Source organism: Lissotriton vulgaris, chromosome 4_1 (assembly GCF_964263255.1).
Source record: "Lissotriton vulgaris chromosome 4_1, aLisVul1.2, whole genome shotgun sequence".
Lineage (NCBI taxonomy): Eukaryota > Metazoa > Chordata > Amphibia > Caudata > Salamandridae > Lissotriton > Lissotriton vulgaris.
Genome location: NC_141691.1, coordinates 1,921,741,392 through 1,921,761,498, shown reverse-complemented (window position 1 = coordinate 1,921,761,498; position 20,107 = coordinate 1,921,741,392).

The window sequence follows — 20,107 nt, the reverse complement described above, 5'->3', positions numbered from 1 at the left end:
GAGGCTCTGAAGGAGGTGCCTCAAATTTCGAAGTTCTATTCTCTACCTTAAAACAAATACAAAGCGAGGCTCGTGCTGAGAGTCAGAGAGCAAGTAGGAGGGCCAGACACGCAAATAAAAAAATACAATCTTCCCTCCACAAGGTGAACAAAATGTATGAAGAAATGGTTGGGAGAGTATCTGAGATAGAGGCTAGAACGGGGAAACTGGAAGATGACTTTGTTAAAATGCAAGATGCTAGCAAAGATCATGATAAGACAACAGCGGACATGCTTTGGAAGCTAGAGGACTTTGAAAATAGACAAAGGCAGAACAATGTCAGATTAATTGGAATCCAAGAGGGAAAAGAGGGAGGGGACGTGCGGGGGTTTGTCATTGATTTGTTGAAAGGTGCACTACCCGAGCTGACTTCATGGGACTGGAAACATGAGGTACAAAGAGCGCATCGATTCCCGCTGACGCGAAAAGAGACACAGGGTAAGCCCCACGCAATACTGCTATATGTCGGGAATTTCCTCTTGCGTGAAGAGATAATCAGCAAGGCAAAGCCTCAGTCTAAACGTTCCTATAAGGATATTGAATTTTTTGCTCGCCCTGATTTCTGCCATACCACCGTAGAAAGAAGGTGGCGAATGAGACAACTTATTACCCCGTTCCAAAACATAGGGTGTGAGGCTTACCTAATGTTTCCCGCGCGCCTAAAAATTGGTCTAGATGGAAACTTTAGAGTTTTTTTACTCTGAAATTATGGCGCAAGAATACCTCAGCTTTCTGCGAGAGAATAAAGGTCATCAAAAGTCTTATCATAAGGTCCCTGAGGGTCAAGACTCACAAGCTGTGACTATCAGAAATATACCCCGTAAAAAGTAAAAAGTAAAAAGAGGGGACAGTGTAATAACGTTATGGAAAAAGCAGCTTGTCAGTAAGAGTTAGATTTTTTGGAAATCTAAGTGAAGATTGTATATTCACATGTGCATTTTTTCATTCTGAAGTTTGTGGTTATGTTTAAAACTGCTGATAGCTGATATGTTGATATATTGTCGCTTAAACAGGTATTAGTAGTTAAAAATTGGTAGATAGAGATTAAGAGTAACTTTCTCTTTTTTGGTGGAGCACTTCGAGTGACATGTATGATTAAGGAAAATCAGGGGGGAGAGGGTGAGACATCCCGTTGGTATGCGTCGGTCAGTGATAGGTCTTATGGACCTATTTGCCCGTAGGGGGGGAGGGTTCCTGAGGCAGGGCTTACTGGGGGGGAGGGAGAGCACAAGGGCAGGGCACAATGGTTTTGAAATACACTGGGATCATGAAGTGCACATTCTGAAACAGGTGTATGAGCAGTATGGCTGTAAGGAAGGGAATATGGAAACTAAAAACTGCGTAATATGTGTAGTAGATGTAATAGAGAGCAAATCTAATAAAGTAAGAAATACAAGTGAACAGGTAGCCAACTGTCCCGGAAAATCTAGATATGACTCTTAGATTTGTAACATGGAATGTGTGCGGCTTAAATGATGTCCAAAAGAGACAAAAGATAGGTATTCGATTGCGTCAGATGAATGTAGACTTCATATTCTTGCAAGAGACACAAATAATGAGCACGCAGGAGTATTGTCTCAATCAGTTGGGGTTTCATCTAATAGCAAGATCTAAACAAGGTGCAAAAAATAGAGGGGTCGCTATCCTGTCAAGGAGTAAAAATCTGATAACAGGGAAGAAATTAGAGGACAAATGGGGAAGGTGGGCCATGACGGAGATCTTGATAGAAGGTGTATGGACAACGCTAGTGGCAGTTTACGGATCAACGCAGGATGACCCGGAAATAATACAGTTTCTAGACTCTGAGTTAGCTGCTTGGCACCCACAGGTTATCATAGGAGGAGACCTGAACATTAATGGGGCAGAGGGATTGGGAACAGGACAGATTAGGAGTTATAAAGGACGGAAGAAAAGAGTACATAAGGCCCTTGTGGATCTTTTGGTGAATAATAATCTGAATGATGTTTGGGGTACAATTAGATCAGAACAAAAAGGATATACATATTATTCTGCACCACATCAAATTTGTGTTAGATTAGATTATTTTATGATTTCTAACAATTTAATGACAATAGTCAAGATTGATAGGCTCCCAAGAATTCTCAGCGATCACAATCCATTAGTATTGACGATGAAACCAGAAGGAGGAATAAGAATCAATCGGGTTTGGACATTCGAAAGAGGGCTTCTTTTAGATGATGATTATATATCACATATGTCAAAATGGATGAGTGAGTTCTTTGAAAACAACAGAGGAAGTGCTCCGGTGGGAGTCATATGGGATGCTTTTAAGGTGGGTGTTCGTGGTGAAACATGTAGCTATAGTGCTTATAAACGAAAAACAGAAGGGCTTCGACAAAGGGAGTTAGAGAGAGCTGTGTCAGAGGCAGAAGAACAACTTAATAACTGTGTTATTAGAGGTGAACCAGCTGAACAATATACTATAGATCTAATAAAAGTAAAGAGTGAAGCTGAAGATGAATTGGCGAAAAAGGCGGCAGTATATTACACAATCAGAAGGGAGAAGTGTTATGAATATAATGAAAAAGATGGGCATGTTATCGCCATGCGCACCAGACAGATAGCGGCAGATGGGACTGTTAGGGAAATTAGGGATGAAAATGGCAATTTGCATTCAGACTCGGAAGAAATTAGGGAAGTATTCAGGAAATTCTACCAGACCTTATATGATCATCAACATCCTTGTGGTAACGAAGAGATTAGGGAATATCTTGAGAATATCCCAACCGAGAGGGTTTCGGATGAAGATGCAGAAGGACTAGAAAATCAGTTAGACGCCAATGAGATTAAAGAAGCTATGTGTAATCTTCCTTCAGGAAAGGCAGCTGGCCCGGACCAGATACCTTTAGAGTTTTATAAAACTTTCTGGGGAATGCTGGGTCAAGAGTTAAGTAAAACGATCCAAGCTGCTCAGCTGGGTGAGTCTATTCCAAAGTCTTGGGGGGTGTGGATATCGTGTTAATTTAAAAAAAAGGAAAGCCGCCTACTGAGCCTGGGTCATATCGTCCGATTACATTAATGAATAACGACACTAAAATATATTCGAAAGCCCTGGCAATGAGATTTGCTGGAGTGATAAGTGCCTTAGTCAGCTGCAATCAACACGGTTTTATTCCCGGAAGAGGAACAACTCATCACACCCGAAAAGTCATAACATTGTTCGATGCCGCCGAGGTCACAGGAGATCCGATGGCAGTAATGTTGCTGGATGCTGAAAAAGCATTCGATCGGGTCTCCTGGGACTATTTGTGGCATACTTTAGTAAGAGCTCGATTTAAGGGTGGTTTTATAAAAGCTTTGCAGACCCTGTACAAGGAACCGGTCGCAGTTTTAAGAGTCAATGGGGACATCACGGGACAATTTATGATTAAAAGAGGTACACAGCAGGGGTGCCCATGTTCCCCTTTATTGTTTGCCATGTATATGGACCCATTGATTTGTAAGTTAGATCTATGTCCATAGATAACTCCATTACCTACATTGTTGGGACCCTGTAAGATACTCGCCTACGCTGATGACGTGGCAGTGATAACACCAAACCCCACTGAGGCAACTGAATTAATAGAAGAAGAGGCTCATAGATTTGGACAGGTATCGGGGTATGCCCTAAATGCTTCAAAGACCCAGATTATTAAAAACTCAGCGACCATATGTGACGATAACCGAGTGGTCCAGGCAGGGACTTATCTAGGAATAAATATTTCAGCTGATATAAATAATTTGGTGGAAAAAATATTGTTCCAATAATAAATAAAACCAAGAAAGACCTGGATCGGTCCATTTACAGCTATCGCTAGTAGGTCGAGTCAACATCATCAAAATGATGGTGTTGCCAAAATTTTTGTATATCTTTAGGGCAGTACCACTTCTATTTGATAACAAATGGTTCAAATATGTGAGCAAATGATTAACCGGTTTATATGGGCTAGAGGAAAGACACGCAGGGCATTGAGATACATGTCACTCCCGCGGGAGCGAGGGGGTTGGTCTCTACCGGATCTAAAATTGTATTACTGGGCTGCTGCATTCCAAAACATGTTGGGATTGGTTGGGGGGGCTGAGGTGGATGGATGGGATAATATTGGTTCACTTGCTATTTATGGTTTGGTCTTGGGCAAAAATGCGGGAAATGTTTTTTTGAGATTTACTGAGGAAAGTTATTACAAAAGAACACGGTTTAAGACTATAATGGCTGCTTATAACATATGGAAAGGAATATCGAAAAAGATAGGAATTGGGAAATACAATGCTTATACCAGGTTTAAAAATAGCCCTTCTCTGCCTAGTATGGTTTTTTTAGGAGTTGTATTCCAAGATTGGGAGAGGCGGGGGATAAGAAAGATCGGAGATATCCAGGGAACCCATGGTATATTACAATTTGCAGAATTACAGAATAGATATACTTTAAATACAAAGCATTTTTTCAAATATCTCTAAATAAGAAGTTGTATATTAAATAAAAAAGGGGGGCCTTTGGGTTTTGACAGAACTGTATTGATGGACCTTATAGAAGATGGCTCCGACTGTACCATAAAGAGATTTTATTTGGAAATGACAACACTAAAGAAAGATGATTTGGAGAAATGGATAAATAAGTGGTCTGCAGATTTGGATATAACTAGGGATATCTTTTCGGAGTCATTAGGGAAGGGAAGAAAATTGTTGTGCTCATCATCTCTACAGGCTCAACATTACAAGATTTTATATCATCTGTATTATACACCTGGGAAAATTGCCCAATGGGGGGGTCTATCGGGAGCTACCTGTTTTCGGTGTGATAGTGCGGAGGCGGATTTGATACATATCTTTTCACTTTGCCCACAATTAGATGGAGTAAAACAGGACATTGGGAATTTTCTTCAGAATGTATTATCAACTGCAATAGAATTAAATCCAGCTGTAATATTACTAGGAGTTAGCCCTGAGGGACATGTGAACAATGAAAACTTTTTATTTGTTGTAATGGCTATTTTTAGATTGCTAGTGGCCTCGGCATGGCTTGATCCTAAACCTCCCACATATCATCAATGGTTGGGCAAGGTATTACCAATACAAAAATTGGAATCTGCTATATATGCTAGGAAGGGGAAAAAGGGTAAGAAACTTGGTATGCAAATATGGGAGCCTCTCATTCGGTGGAAGCAAGGTTCTGATCATTGATCATCGACCACTGGGGGGGGTGGGGGGAATGGAGAATGTATTGTATGGAATTCCTTGTCTCTATTGTTTATATTGTTTATTTTGGAACAGCTATGTATGATTTGGTACTTTATACCTTTATATTCCTGTTGTATATACGAATGTGTGCTCTACTATTATGAATTCTATTGTGCCCTGCTCATGTTTTAAGGGGAAAAAAGGGGGGAAAAGTCTTCAATAAAAATATTTTTAAAAAAATGAAAAAAAAGGAAATCCAGAAACAAAACTTCAAAAACATTCATGGGGGCAGCACCAGGAAGGAAGTCAAAAAGCAGCCCGTATATTGTGTTTCAGTCTCTTTTATTCTTCATTAAATATTCATAATTGGACAACAGCCAACGCGTTTCGTTCCAATCATGGGAACTTCATCAGGGCTGCAAGCAATAAAAAATACACATATAAACAAACATATATAATATACAAAACATACAAAATGCAACAAATTTACATGTATATATATATATATATATATATACAAAAAAACACACCATGACATAAAATACATAGTGTAACAAATGAAAACATAACCTAGAAAAAACACTGATGAAATGGCACACAGATATAACATACATATACCCAATTTTTTATATAAAACATCTTTTTAATTAATTTCAGTCAATGTTACCATTGACAGCACAGATCAGTCACTACATTTAAAAAGGACCGACCACTAGTTAAAATCAGCTAATAATATACCAATTCCAATTATACCTAGGAAGGAAATCGAAACAAATACACGATTAAATTTAGACTAAACTAAACTAAACAGAAGGAAGAGCAAAAAACAAAAAAGGCAAATATAAAATGGGAAGAAGAAGAAGAAGAAGAAGAAAGAGAAATCAAGGGAGGCAGGTAATCAGGGGACAAACTTCACATGTAAGGCTGCACATTAGAAACCTCACCGAGTAGAGTCATTAATTAGAACCAACGCATCAAATGTTGCGGGGATCTTGATTGGTGTAGACAAATGACAAATGCAGTATCAAGGATGGCAAATCAAGGTATGATCTTGTACCAGACTCAGTGACAAAATCTGTAGGTATAAACTATAAAATCATTGTTGACATCATGTTAGCCTATTCCATGTTTGCGAGTCATGTTCAAGTTATTGCCAAAGACAAAAAGATATAAAAAAATTGATATTAAAACCTGCACAAAAAGATACACAGTACACTTAAATTCAAGAAAGTCACAGGATAACAGACCTGAGTCACCGCAGTTGAGACCATAGGAGATTATCAATCAATAAATCTCAGAATATATCAAAATATTTCTGACTGAAGCCATAACATGCAACTCTTGATAAAGTTTCACTATTCCAAAGCTAAGCAAAAACGAATCAGAGCTAGATATAATGACCGCACATGCCAATTAAGTGGCACCTGTTTGATCAGACAGTTGAAACGGTCTACATGCCAAGAAATATACATGAAAAACTTACACAGATGATTCATGTGGATGACCCATCTTCATTTATTGATGAGGCTATAATAGGCAATTAGTATCAGGGTCTAAAGCAAGGAGAATAAAAAACGGAAAAAAGGCACATCGCCTGTAATTCAAACCGGCAAATCAGAAGCTTTACAAAATGCACAGATGTACAAATTGTAAGTGCAAATAGAAGTCCAATGATCCCCATACGTTCGAGTGATCTGCAACTCAAAAGTAGAAGAGAAACTTGCATAAAAAATCAGAGCAGATGACCCATCTTCAAAATAGTGATGAGGCTATTATAGGCCACTAGTATCAGGGTCTAAGAAAGAAGAAAAAAAGTATTGCATATAGTTCAAACACGAGCAAAAACAAAATGCTTTCTGAATCGAAGACTTGCAGGTTATAAATATGAATTGAGGCCTTGTATTTCCCATGTGTGACAGTAAAAGAAACATATACACAAACAGCTAAAATGAGGACATAACCTCGTACAATCATTGCACAAATGTCTCCCCATTCAAAACATTGCCAAGACTAGAACTCGATAGGACATGGCTAATAATGACAAAAGTTTCAGAGGAATTATTTAAGTGTGCAAGAAGATATACCGCTAAAGTAAAGCGCTCATCCCCTCATCAGTCCATAGTAAGTGGCATACCAAACATGAAGATCCCCAGTGAAACGTGTAACACCGCTGTATATGCGATATCTCTGAGTTTTATTTTTTTGTAGTCCCTGTGTATGCGATAAGATCAATCCACCACCAGGCAGCCAAATTTATCTGCACTATTGCCATCCACCTAGTTTAAAACACAGATGTCAGGTGGGCTACCTTTTTTTTTTTTTTCCTCATAGTTCTTTTGACTCTCACTGTTTATTTATCTTTTCTCTTTTTTCTTTTCTTTATTCTTTTACTGTATTGATAATTGTGTGACACCTGAACATTGATGTAGTTGACATTAACTTTCAACAAATAGGCTGTGGAATTAATTATTCCTTACACTTGAATTCTTTAATTGATTTGCATATATGATATTCTTTGGTTGGGATATATATTGTCTATCTCAGATTGCATTTATCATTTGTCTACACCAATCAAGATCCCCGCAACATTAGATGCGTTGGTTCTAATTGATGACTCTACTCTGTGAGGTTTCTAATGTGCAGCCTTACATGTGAAGTTTGTCCCCTGATTACCTGCCTCCCTTGATTTCTCTTTCTTCTTCTTCTTCTTTTTCTTCCCATGTTATATTTGCCTTTTTGTTATTTGCTCTTCCTTCTGTTTAGTTTAGTATAGTCTAAATTTAATCTTGTATTTGTTTCGATTCCCTTCCTAGGTATAATTGGAATTGGTATAATATTAGCTGTTTTTTACTAGTGGTGGCTCCTTCTTAAATGTAGGGACTGATCTGTGCTGTCAATGGTAACATTGACTGAAATTAATTCAAAAGATGTTTTATATAAAAAAAATTGGGTATATGTATGTTATATCTGTGTGCCATTTCATCAGTGTTTTTTCTAGATTTTGTTTTCGTTTGTTACACTATGTATTTTATGTCATGGTGTGTTTTTTTTGTATATACATATATATGTGTAAATGTGTTGCATTTTGTACGTTTTGTATAATATATATGTTTATTTATATGTGTATTTGTATTGCTTGCAGCCATGATGAAGTTCCAATGTTTGGAACGAAACGCGTTGGCTGTTGTACAATTATGAATATTTAATGAAGAATAAAAGAGACTGAAACACAATATACGGGCTGCTTTTTGACTTCCTTCCTGGTGCTGCCTCCATGAATGTTTTTGAAATACATACAGCTATATACAAATACCATAGACGCTTTTTGAATCAAGGATAGTCAATATCTAAATTCTCATCAGGGCTCTCTGATTCTCTGTACAAAAGGTATGGAAAAATAAAAAACATTTTAAGTGAAAAGTAATCTTTCTCTAAACGCTTCTACTCTCTCACAACATCACTCTTTTTATACCTGGGAGGATTGTTGTGTCTCTCTCTATTTTTCTTTTAGTTGAGGATTGAGGATTGCCCTTTTAATAAGGGTTCTTTTTCAAAAGACACAAAGGTTCGGTATCAGCAATATTTACAACCAGACGCTTCTTTTTATCTGAATGCCTTCTTACTCTAAATCATACCTGCCGGGGTTTTGAAATATGCTCTTTGTTTAAACGTTAATGACGGATCTGTGTTCACATCTCTGGGACATACTTGATCTTGTTGTTACCTGTCACCTCTGCCACAAATTTTGGGGATAACAAGACAGCATCATCCACAGCGAATGCAATCCATGCGGCTGTGCAGAGTCCCCCGCTGACCATCGGCCCAGGGCCTCTGCCGGCCACCTCACTGCAGCCCAGCATCTCTGCTTCCCCCACTGATCTCTTAACACCAACAGTGGCGCCGGCACCCCTGCGACTCATCACTGTAGGACCCTTGGTGTCAGGGCACTGCTCACTGGCTTGGGAGGTGCACCAGGCTGCTAAAGAAGGGATATGGAGGCGGGAATTTGTGGATATCCTGACCTTGCTAATGCATGGGCAGCAGGCTTAGACACAAGAAAAATCGGGGGAAAGGAAGAGGACAAAAAGGGGAGTTATCAACGCTGGCCGGATAAGCCGATTGAGAACTGGGTGGAGGCTTTCACCATCCTATCGGCAGTAATCATGGAGAAATATCCAGAGCAGGGCCCAGCAATAATGCAGTATTCCCACACAATACAACAGGAGGCAAAACAGTCTGGGGGGATTGGGTGGTTCATCTATGACCAGGACTTCCGCAAGAGAATGACCTTATGTCCAGAGTTAGGGTGGGACCTGAAAGAAATCTAGGTCTGGGTACAGCACATGGGGAATTTCAAGGCTTAGCACAAGGATGGGGGTGCAAGACTCAGAAGGGCGGGGACAACCAGAAAGGTCTGAATCAGAGTGGGACACGCCCTTACAAGCAGGCTTTTCGAGGCAGCCATAGTGGTGGACAGTGGTGGACAGTGGCAAGGGAATAGGAGATTCAACTCTGGCACCTGCAGGTTGTCGAATGCTGGGTCATGTTCCTGGGGCAAGGACTGTAAGTTTGCCCACAGCTGCAGCAAGTATGGGGCCACCCACCCGGCCGTGTTATGCAGCTACAGGCAGGAGGGTCCACCACCTCCCTCTGGCAAACAGGATAGTTAGTGGCATAGAGAGGACAGGACCACCCCCTGCTCCCCCTACCACAACTCCCCTGCCCCCAGGGAGCCCATCCAGCCAGATTACAATGTCAAGGGGCCCTCCCCATCATCTTACAGAACCCCCTACCCCTGCTCCGGTCCCACCTCATCGCTAATGACAGGCTGCTCTTAGCCCAGGGCTTCATAGAGGGATTTAAGATTCCATAGTAGGGTCCTCTGGGTTTCAGGGACGCAGAGAATCTCAAATCGACACTGGATTTGCCAGGAGTAGTGAGGGAGACAGTTAAGAAGGAGGTGGCACTGGGCAGGGTACCGGGTCATTTCGATCATCCCCCCCTTGAGCATTTCCTAATCTCCCCACTGGGCGTGGTCCCCAAGAAGGAACCTGGGGCCTTCCGGTTGATCTGTCCTACCCAGATTGAGACTCTGTGAACCACTGGTTGGAAGAGGAGACATGTTCAGTCTCATACGGCTCACTAGACTTGGCGTGGACAGGGTGAGGAGAGCAGGTAAGGGGGCCTGGCTGGCCAAGGCTGACAGCGAATCCACTTTCTTCCTGCTGCTGGTCCATCCGGGCAGCCAGCACCTCCTGGGGTTCAAATGGCAGGGAGAAGTGTTCTTTGATCATTGCATGCCCATGGACTGCGCTGTGTCTTGCGCATACTTTGAGGCCTTCAGCTCCTTTCTCCAGTGGGCACTCTCCTGGGCACACACCATCAAGGGAGTGACTCACTACCTTGATGACTTCCTGTTCATTGGGAGCTTAGGGATGCAGGAATGCAGTAAGGGATTACAGTGCTTCCAATACTTGGCGGGGCATCTGGGGGTCCGCTTGGCGTTGGGTAAGACTGAAGGTGCAGCGCAGGTTCTCACATTCTTGGGCATCAAGCTGGACACCATCAAGGGTTAGTCCAGGCTCCCTGCTGATAAGGTGCAGGATCTGCGGCAGGATATCCAGGTGTTACTGAGCAAGGACAAGGCGACCCTGGGAGCTATCCAGAGTCTTCAGGGAAAACTGAATTTCGCGGCCAGAGGGATCCCGGCAGGAAAAGTATTCTCAAGAACGCTAGCTAGGGCAACAGCCAACATACACTAGAAACATCACTTGGTTAGACTGGGCAAAGGTTTGGGGGAGGACTTATTAATGTGGTTTGAGTTCTTACTGCACTTTAATGGGACAGTGATCTGGAGAGTACCCTGGGCAGGCAGTCCTGAGCTTTACCACTTCACAGGCGACTTGGGGAGAGAGGGTTTCGGTGCCATATTGGGGAGGAATAGTGTGTGCAGAAGTGGAACAATGCATGGAGGCAGCGTAAGCTAACCTTGAACATAACAGTATTGGAACTGTTCCCCATTGTGATTGCTCTGCACTTGTGGCCCAAGGCGTTAGCGGATTGGAAGGTAATTTTCTGGTCTGACAACATGGCAGTGATGCAGGCAATCAATAACCAGACAGCACAGTTCCCTCTGGATGCTGTGCTTGTTAAGAGAATTGGTTAGGGCCGGCTTGCAATGCAACATTAAATTTAGGGCTAGGCACATAGAGGGGGTCAAAAATGTGGCACCTGATGCTCTCTCTCATTTTCAGTGGCTCCGTTTCCGGGAGGCTAGGCCGAGAGTGAGAGCGGAGTTGACCCCCTATCCAGCACACCTATGGCGCATCTTGCAGTGGAGCAACAGTTGAAAGCGATAGGGGAATGCTCCTTGGCACTGGGACCAGGAAGAGATACAAGACCCACCTTACCCCATTTTTAAGCATTTCAGGGTCTCTGCACACTAGCTCCCTCCCCATGGACCAGAGGTTACAGGCTTATGTGTTATCAGGGTAAGAGCCACTCATGGGTCTGTGGTCACCTGGCGGCGGTGAGCCATGATGCCAAGCTGACGGGTGGACTGGACCCAACCAAATCCTTCCTGATAAGGCCGGCCCTCAAAGGGTGGGCCAGAGAGGAGGTGAGGGCTCAGGACACCAGGAGTGCCATTGATTTTCCCACCCTCTAAGGGAGGAACTACATCAGATCACACACTCACAATTTGAGGCTAGACTCTTCTCAACAGACTTCTGCCTGGTATTCATTGGTGCGTTCAGGATGAGTGAACTGGTGGCCAGATCGAAATCAGACCTCTCTGGCGACGCCTAACGCAACAAGGATGTTAAACTGACGGATGAGCTGGTGATTCATATTAGGAATTCCAAAACAGACCAGGCAGGGCGAGGGGCAATTGTAGTTCTGAAACCATAGGGGGACCTAAGGTATTGCCCAGTTGCCAAAGTTAGATATTTATATGGCAGTGTGCCACACGGCACTGAGGTATTTTCTGATACATGCAGACTTGAACACCTTGACGAAGTTCCAGGTAGACTGGATCATGGGCGCCTGCTTAGACAGAAAATACTCCAGCCATTCCTTTAGGATTGGGGAGGCCACAGAGGCACTTAAGACATTCAAGGCAGGCATGGAGCCAGAGGGCATAAAGAGGGTTGGGTGCTGGCAATCGCACTGTTTTGAGTGTTAAATTTGCCATTGAAGGCATGTAAATTATAATTTTGAGTGCTGTGGTTTGCAGTGATTTGGATAAAGTGTGATTTAATGGACATTAAACAGAGTGTAAAAGATGGCACCCATTTTATTCACCAAGTTCCCGGCTGTGGGTGATTGGGCATTCATTCGTTGCCAGGTAGGCACAGTGGGCTGCACTCAGGAATTGGATGCAGGGGTTTTCAAAAACGCAGTTTGTTTGGATGGGTTTTCTTGGAATGAGATGAAGTGGCATCACTGAAAGATTGGAGCAACGACTGGCTCAGGGGAAACCCTCCCCCACATTTTGGTGATCCATTTGGGGGGCAACGACCTTATACCCATGGGGAGGAGGGCAATATTACAAGCCATGAAGGCTGACCTTGGAGCAATCAACAAACGCATGTGACAATGTGAGCTCTGTTGGTCTGAGATCATCCCTTGCAGGGACTGGCATTAAGCCAGGTCCGGCGAGGCAGTGGAACATTCCCGTAAGAGGGTCATTGGTTCTATGTTCACAAACCAGAGGGGGCTGGGTTTCATCAGACACAAGCTGATTCAGGCTAATGTCGGGGGATACTTTGAGAAGGATGGGGTCCACTTGTCACCATGGGGATGGACCTGGTTCTCCTAAATTTGCAGGAGGCCTTGGAAATGGCAGGTTGCAGGTGATAATACAACTGTGTTGGTGGGTGGCCCTGGTGGCGACGGGGGCTGACTCCAGAGCTGTGGCGGAATTACAGGGCGATCTAGAAGCAGACAGGTACAGTAAGGGTACCCCTGCGCGGAAGAATAGGGGTGTCAGAGCCAAAAACCAGGAGCCTCAGTGCAGGTTCCTGGAAAACCACGACGGCGCCTGTTAGTCCTTCGGGTGGTTGGGGCCCTGACCAACCGGGGGTTTGCCCTGCTACGCTCCGCCCTGAAAAGGGCGTGAGTAATATCGGACCAATGTGTCACGTGATCCGGGGGAGGATCACCAAAAGGTGTAGCTCTGACTAGGTAATCCACACTGCTGACTCATCAGGCGGGCGGGGCAGCAAAGGCTGGTACTGCTGCCTGTCCTTAAATCGCCCATAAGATAACGCACCATATTGCACACTTTTGTATAGAATAAACCTGCAGCAATATTTTCCCATAACAAACGTTGTCTTGTGTATTTATATATGTATGCATGCTCTGATTGTGGGTGGGGAAGTTGCCTATAATGGCACTATAGCCATAAGTAACCTGCAGAACTGTCCAGAAAGGGGGCGAGAACAAATGTGGGCAGGACCCTCCCCACTGGGGCAAAGGGTCATAATTCTCTAAGACTCCTCCACATGTTGCAACATTTATTTATACATTTTAACCCCTTCGCCGCCGCGGGGCAATTTCTGCCGCGCTGGGGGGGAGGGGGGGGGGGGGGTTGGGCGTGGCGCTCCCGTACACAGGACGGCTCCCGGTCGTCATAAATCATGGTGGGCGTGTGCTCATGACGGCCTGGAGCTGTCCGAACTCCGCCCACTGATTCATTCTCTCGCACAGGTGGGGAATTTATACCGCGTGGGAGGAGCAGCAACATTCGGACGGCTCCCGGCCGTCATGAGCACACCCCTACTGTGACTCATGAGCACTTAAGGAGTTAAAGCATGCCACTTACATTTATTAAGTACTGGGCAGCTCATCTGTCTAGTACCGGTAGGTGGCGCCAGATGAAGGACCTGTCCTGTTTATATTTCTATCCAGCACATTTTGTCCTCAATATGGAGCAGGTCTCTAATACTTTTAAGGCCCTGTTTCAGTTTATTGTCCCAGGCCCCGCGACCTCTCCTCACATGCCTGCACTAGGGGAATTCTTATCAGCACACGCATAGCGAGAGGTATTTGGGCTGCTCCCTTAAAACTAAGGTCTTTCTTGTTGGGACTGGGCACAGCCAACCAGATTCAGCGAGGTAGAGTGCTGTATTACCATAAGAAAGCCTGGAACATAAAGAAAGCATGCAATGCCCTCACTGCCCATGGCCAAACATGTCAGGTCTATTGGGCTATAGGAAAAAACAGGAAGTGGTGGGGAGGGTGACCTTTCTTATGCTTGAGGCATACGGAATAGCAGTACTTTTTATGCTAAATTATTTAAGCAAAAGCGTCTTTCTGCACATGTGGGGAGAGGCATCGTAAAACTGTGACAAGAGGGTTGACGCGCTAATCTATAATTAGACGTAAATAACCACGAATTGAAGTCGAACCAAAGTCAAAATCTGTTCTCTTTGTAAAGAACCAAACTCGCATTAAAAAATAAAGTACTTTTTAACATTGTGTAATGACAGGGGCACTAAAATTGTCGTAAACTTTAAGCGTCTTGACAAAGCACTTATGGGTCAGAAAAAAAATGTCCTAAAAGGCCCGAATGAGTCTGGTGTCATATCCATTACACAATGCAAAGCTGGAACGAAATCTGTTTGCCAGACCTTTGCCTCCTGGAACTTTTAATGTAATTTTCTGGAGTGGAGAATGAACTCTCCTTACTGTACACCGGAGAAAGAGGAGCTATAAACCTTCAGCTCTGTCATGTTTTATTTCTAATTGAACGAATTCATGATCCTTTTTTGATTTAGAAAGCGACATTGGTCCCAACTCAGAGCTCGAGTGAATATTTCCCGTGATTCATGTGTTGTTCTCTGCCAGCGCTTAGGCCACGCATGCCATGATTCTCAGAACTGCCACATTTAATGGAATCTGAGGTGGGTCATGAGGCGTCAGTGATTTACTCCACGTAGGAGGAAATTGCAAAATGATCTTTAATATTCAACTATTTCTTCAGAGACATCTGCCACGCCGTTTGTAGCTTTGTACCTACATTGCTTCAGAAAGAACAATATTTTTTATTGCTATAACAGAATACTAGGCAGGAAAAGTGGAGGAAAGTGTAAAAAGAGAAACACATCATAGACATCTGGAAATGGAATGCATGATAGCAAAATTCCTGCACTTTTAGTAATATTGTGCTTTGTGAAATATTTGCAACTACACAGTGCATAAACACTGTGGCAGCACCAATCCTGTAATAGAAAGGCAGAGACCAAGTGATGTAATCAAAGCGGATGTACATTATTTTGCCCATAACTACTAATTACATCCTTCTCAAATTCAATTCAACTTTATTAATGCATATTTAATTAAAACCATTACATAAATACAGGTTGGCCGGTACAGGTAAGGTCCGCGAGGCGGGGGAGTCAACAGACGACAGGTTAGGGAAAATATATAAATATATAAAACCTCTTACTTGGTGATCGCAGTATCGCGGAGTCGGCGATGTGGCCAGCACGAGGTAAGTGGTTTTATTTATTTTATTTGCCCTATCCCGTCATCTGTTAACTTCCCACCATGCCCCCGACCCACCTGCCCACAGCTCTTAACTGTACCGGCCGCACCTGCATAAATGTCATCGTAAAACCTTGATCAAGCATTAAAAAGATTTCAGTGATATGTATAACATTGTTGAATGTTTGAGAGTGACAATAAAATGTGTTTTTCACATATAAAATAAAGTGCAGTATTTCTTACAAATCTAACATATTTGAATTTTTCTTCTTAGTTAGGTTGAGAAATCTGACAGTTTGTGTATTGAGTCTTGCATTATCCTCATTGTAGCATTGGATTAAAGTTTGGTGACAGGTTCATTCTTACTTCTCGGTTTGCATCATTTCACAGATCTGCAAACCCACCATAGTGTGAAGTTTATGCACTTGGTTTCATTTATTCTTATCTTTTATAGAGTGCCTCTTCACCTCAAGGTATTTCTTGGCACTGGGTGGGCTGAGCATCTGAACCTCCCTAAACTTCAAAGGGTAATTATTGTAGGAATTTGGGTTATTGGTTGAACCTCATCTCAAACAACAACCACAATCCTTATCAGAGTGAACCACAAAATGAACCTGTGCTTAAGCCTCTTGTAGCTTGGCACAAAAGTAGTCATGCTTAACTTAGGGAACAATGTGTAAAGTATATATGCAGCACACAAACAGTAATGAAGTGAAAAAACGACACAAGTGATCCCACGCCAATTTAGAAAATGGACCACATTTTATTGGGAATTTGGAGATCAAAAGAGGAAAACTACAATTAGCAGAACCAGACATGCAATTCCAAATATTTAGGTAAGTATAGCATCTAAAAGCACAGAGCCACTTGCGGTCATCTGGTAGTGCTAGACCGGGGGAAAGTCACAAGTTCAGGATGAACACAGTGGACCGGGTTACCTTCTCAAAGTCGGGTTCAAAGAGTCCATTTTGCAGAGTAGGAGGCTGTGAGGAGCAAGAGGAGCACTGTAGACGTTGTTGATGTAGAGCAAAGAGCAGGCTGGGTGTTGCAGATAATCATTGCTGTAGCTTAAAGATTCTGTTGGGCGTCTCAGACGGTCAATGCAGGAGGTTCCAGATGGCGGTCACCTTTTTGGCTGGTGGACCCTATAGTGCAGAGAGTCGTGTTCACCGGAGGTTGCATTGGTGGTCATTGTGTGTGGTACGATCTTGGTGCCAACGAGCTGGTTCCAGTCATGAAGAGTTCACAACTTCAGGATTTCTCCCTTCCTTCATAGACGGAGTTCAAATGAGCAGAGCCAATGATCCAGGGCCTAAGGAGGTGCATCTTGGGGATCACACACTCATACCAGCAAAAGCCAGTGGGGCTTAAGCAAGTCCAATTGTAGGTCCAGTGCAGTAGGTCAGCTGGGCAGTTGCAAGGAGGCCTCTGGAGCTTTTGGAGTACCTGTACCTCGGAACAGGAGGTCAGCCACAACCGTTGGAGTCATTCTGGTAGTTCTGGGATCAAGCAGTAAAGCAGGCCTCAAGCAGCAGGGCAATCCTCTCGTGGGTACAAGGCAAGCATCAAGCAGCAGGGCAGTCCACTGGTAGCAGCAGGGCAGTCCTCTAAGGTGCAAAGCAGGCCTCAAGTAGAAGGACAGTTCTCTGAAGTACAAGGCAGTCCATTTGGGGGTCCTCTGCAGGCTCAGGAATGAACTCAAGAGTTGTTCTGTGGGTCCAATATTTATACCTGGTGCCAGCATTTGAAGTGGGTGAAACTTCTGTATTCTCTTCCACATTTGGGGGCTGATTTTGATGGCGGACGGAACTTTGTCCGACCGCCATGGTCGCGGGAAAAATACTCCCGACCGCATTGCGGACAATCCGCCGGTGCGATTAGGATTTTTCGGGCAGCACACACCAACCGCGGCGGACGGATCACACCAAAGACCGTCGCACGTGGACGGTGCCACAGAAAAAACGTCCGCCCGGATGCAACGCCCACGGAATCAGACCCAACCTCCGCAAGGCCTGCGGAGGGACCGCCCGCACAATTAGGATAACCCCGCCAACCCAATGGAACTCACCACTGTCCACGACCGCCGCAGAAAAAAAGCATCGACAAACGGAACTTGACTGCGGAAGAACCAAACGAACATCACCCCTGCCGTCAAACTGAAACAAAAAGGGTGGACTTAAGTAAATAGTAAACTAAAAAAACACACCTACCTGGAAAACCCACCCCCAAAAACTCCACGCCCCATGACACACCCCCAGCACAAACAAGAGCATCCAAGTCTCCACACCCACAGAACACTTGACTGCAAAAAAAACATTGGGACACAACTACCACACAGACTATAAAAGGAATCCCTCCCATTACCACAATCCTTTGCATCACAGCACAGCTGCAAGAAAGAGGCACACATCACACACAAGAGACACACACAAACACACATACAACCTGCACACCAACACACCCACCACACCTACCCCCACAACACCATCCCTACATACCACACACCTGTACACCCAACACCCCCAACACCTTGCATATCACACCCCATGGCCCCCAAGAAAAACCCCAAGTTCACAGAGAGTGAGTTGAAGGTCAAGGTGGATGAAATCATCCATGTAGAACCACATCTGTTTGGTACCCTAGTCCAGCAGACCACCTTGGCAAACAAGACCACAATGTGGGACAGGATAGTGACCAGAGTGAATGCTTCAGGGACCGTGCCACGCACCAAATACGATATCCAGAGGCAGTGGCACGACCTCAAGGCAAGGGTGAAAGGCATCAGGGCAAGAACCACCTGCCGGCACACCAAACTGGCGGTGGCCCTCCCATGGATCCAATACCATACACCCAATGGGAGAAGAAGGTGCTAGCCACACTGCACCCTGAGAGCCTGGAAGGAATAGATGAGGTAGTGGAGGCTGGTAAGTACAAACCAGTGACCACCATCACACTGTTATATCCTGCCTTGCACAACTGCTAAGACACATCTCCCAGGCTCCAATCCATGCATGTGGACCACACAGTCACCCAAATGTGAACCCCCAGGGCTCAAATGTACCCACCATGATCAACCACAAATGTAGCCACCTACGTTCCCAGGAATGCATGTGGTCAAGCAGCTAACACCACAACTCCCAACAGGCCCCCATGTCGACAGGGAGGGTGGGTGGGTGAGAGGGCAGCACTACAACTCCCAACAGGCCCCCATGTCCACAGGGAGGGTGGGTGGTGCTTTGAGAGGCCAGCACTACAACTCCCAACAGGCCCCCATGTCCACAGGGAGGGTGGGTGGGTGGGTGAGAGGCCAGCACTACAACTCCCAACAGGCCCCATGTCCACAGGGAGGGTGGGTGGTGGTTTGAGAGGCCAGCAATACAACTCCCAACAGGCCCCCTTGTCCACAGGGAGGGTGGGTGGGTGGGTGACAGGCCAGCACTACAACTCCCAACAGGCCCCCTTGCCCTACCCCAGGGCTAAATGGTGTCCCCCGACCATGTGCTGACCAGTGCATCTCCCCCTTCAAACTTACAGGTAGTTTGCCATCATCACAGGGAGGGCTGGGTGTGAGGGGGAAGTCTCTATTCCAAATTCCAATGTGCACCCTCCACCCTCATGATTGCAGCTAGGAGCAACACAACACATGGCTTCGTAGTAACTCCATGGTGAAAATTTGAAATTAAACATGGGACAGGTGAGCACGCAGTGCCTGCATACTGCATTCGTCGAACAACAAACAAGTACCATATGTCCACAGAAGGACCCACAAATAACAGACCCTTGGACACATGGAAGAGAAGCATCACATCTGCACACATCAAAGAACTTGCAAGGGGAAACTCAGACATGGGGGCAGTCCACACAATCCATGTAGTAGACAGTCTGTGCATGATGTGAGACTTGACATACCCACAACAGCAAGTACAATGTGTGTCCTGACAGAAGGCACATGGATGCAATGTCCAAAGCTTGTCACCAACACAAGGTAGACCATCCACATGAAAGACCAACATATGCCTCTTTTGACAATGAGTTTACCAGGTACAGTAGCAAGGTAGGTTGTCCACAGCCCTAGTGAACATGCCCTAGTCCACATTGCCGAGCCACAGCAGCAATGTTAAAATGACAACAAAACTACACAGAGTCCAGGGGTACCAACCAATAGCGGAACAGCACTACACACATCCAAGTATTGTCTCCCCACCTCCACACCACCATAATGCCCAGTACTGTGTGTCACACCAATGTGATGACATCAACAACCATGTCCTGAATACCTAGGAAATTGTAATGTAACAACAACAAACCTGTCATGTCCACAGCATTGATTCTTAAATTTGTGTCCCTCAGGTGACCACGAACTGGCGGGAGAACCCAGCAACTGCCAGCACCAGTTGCCCAT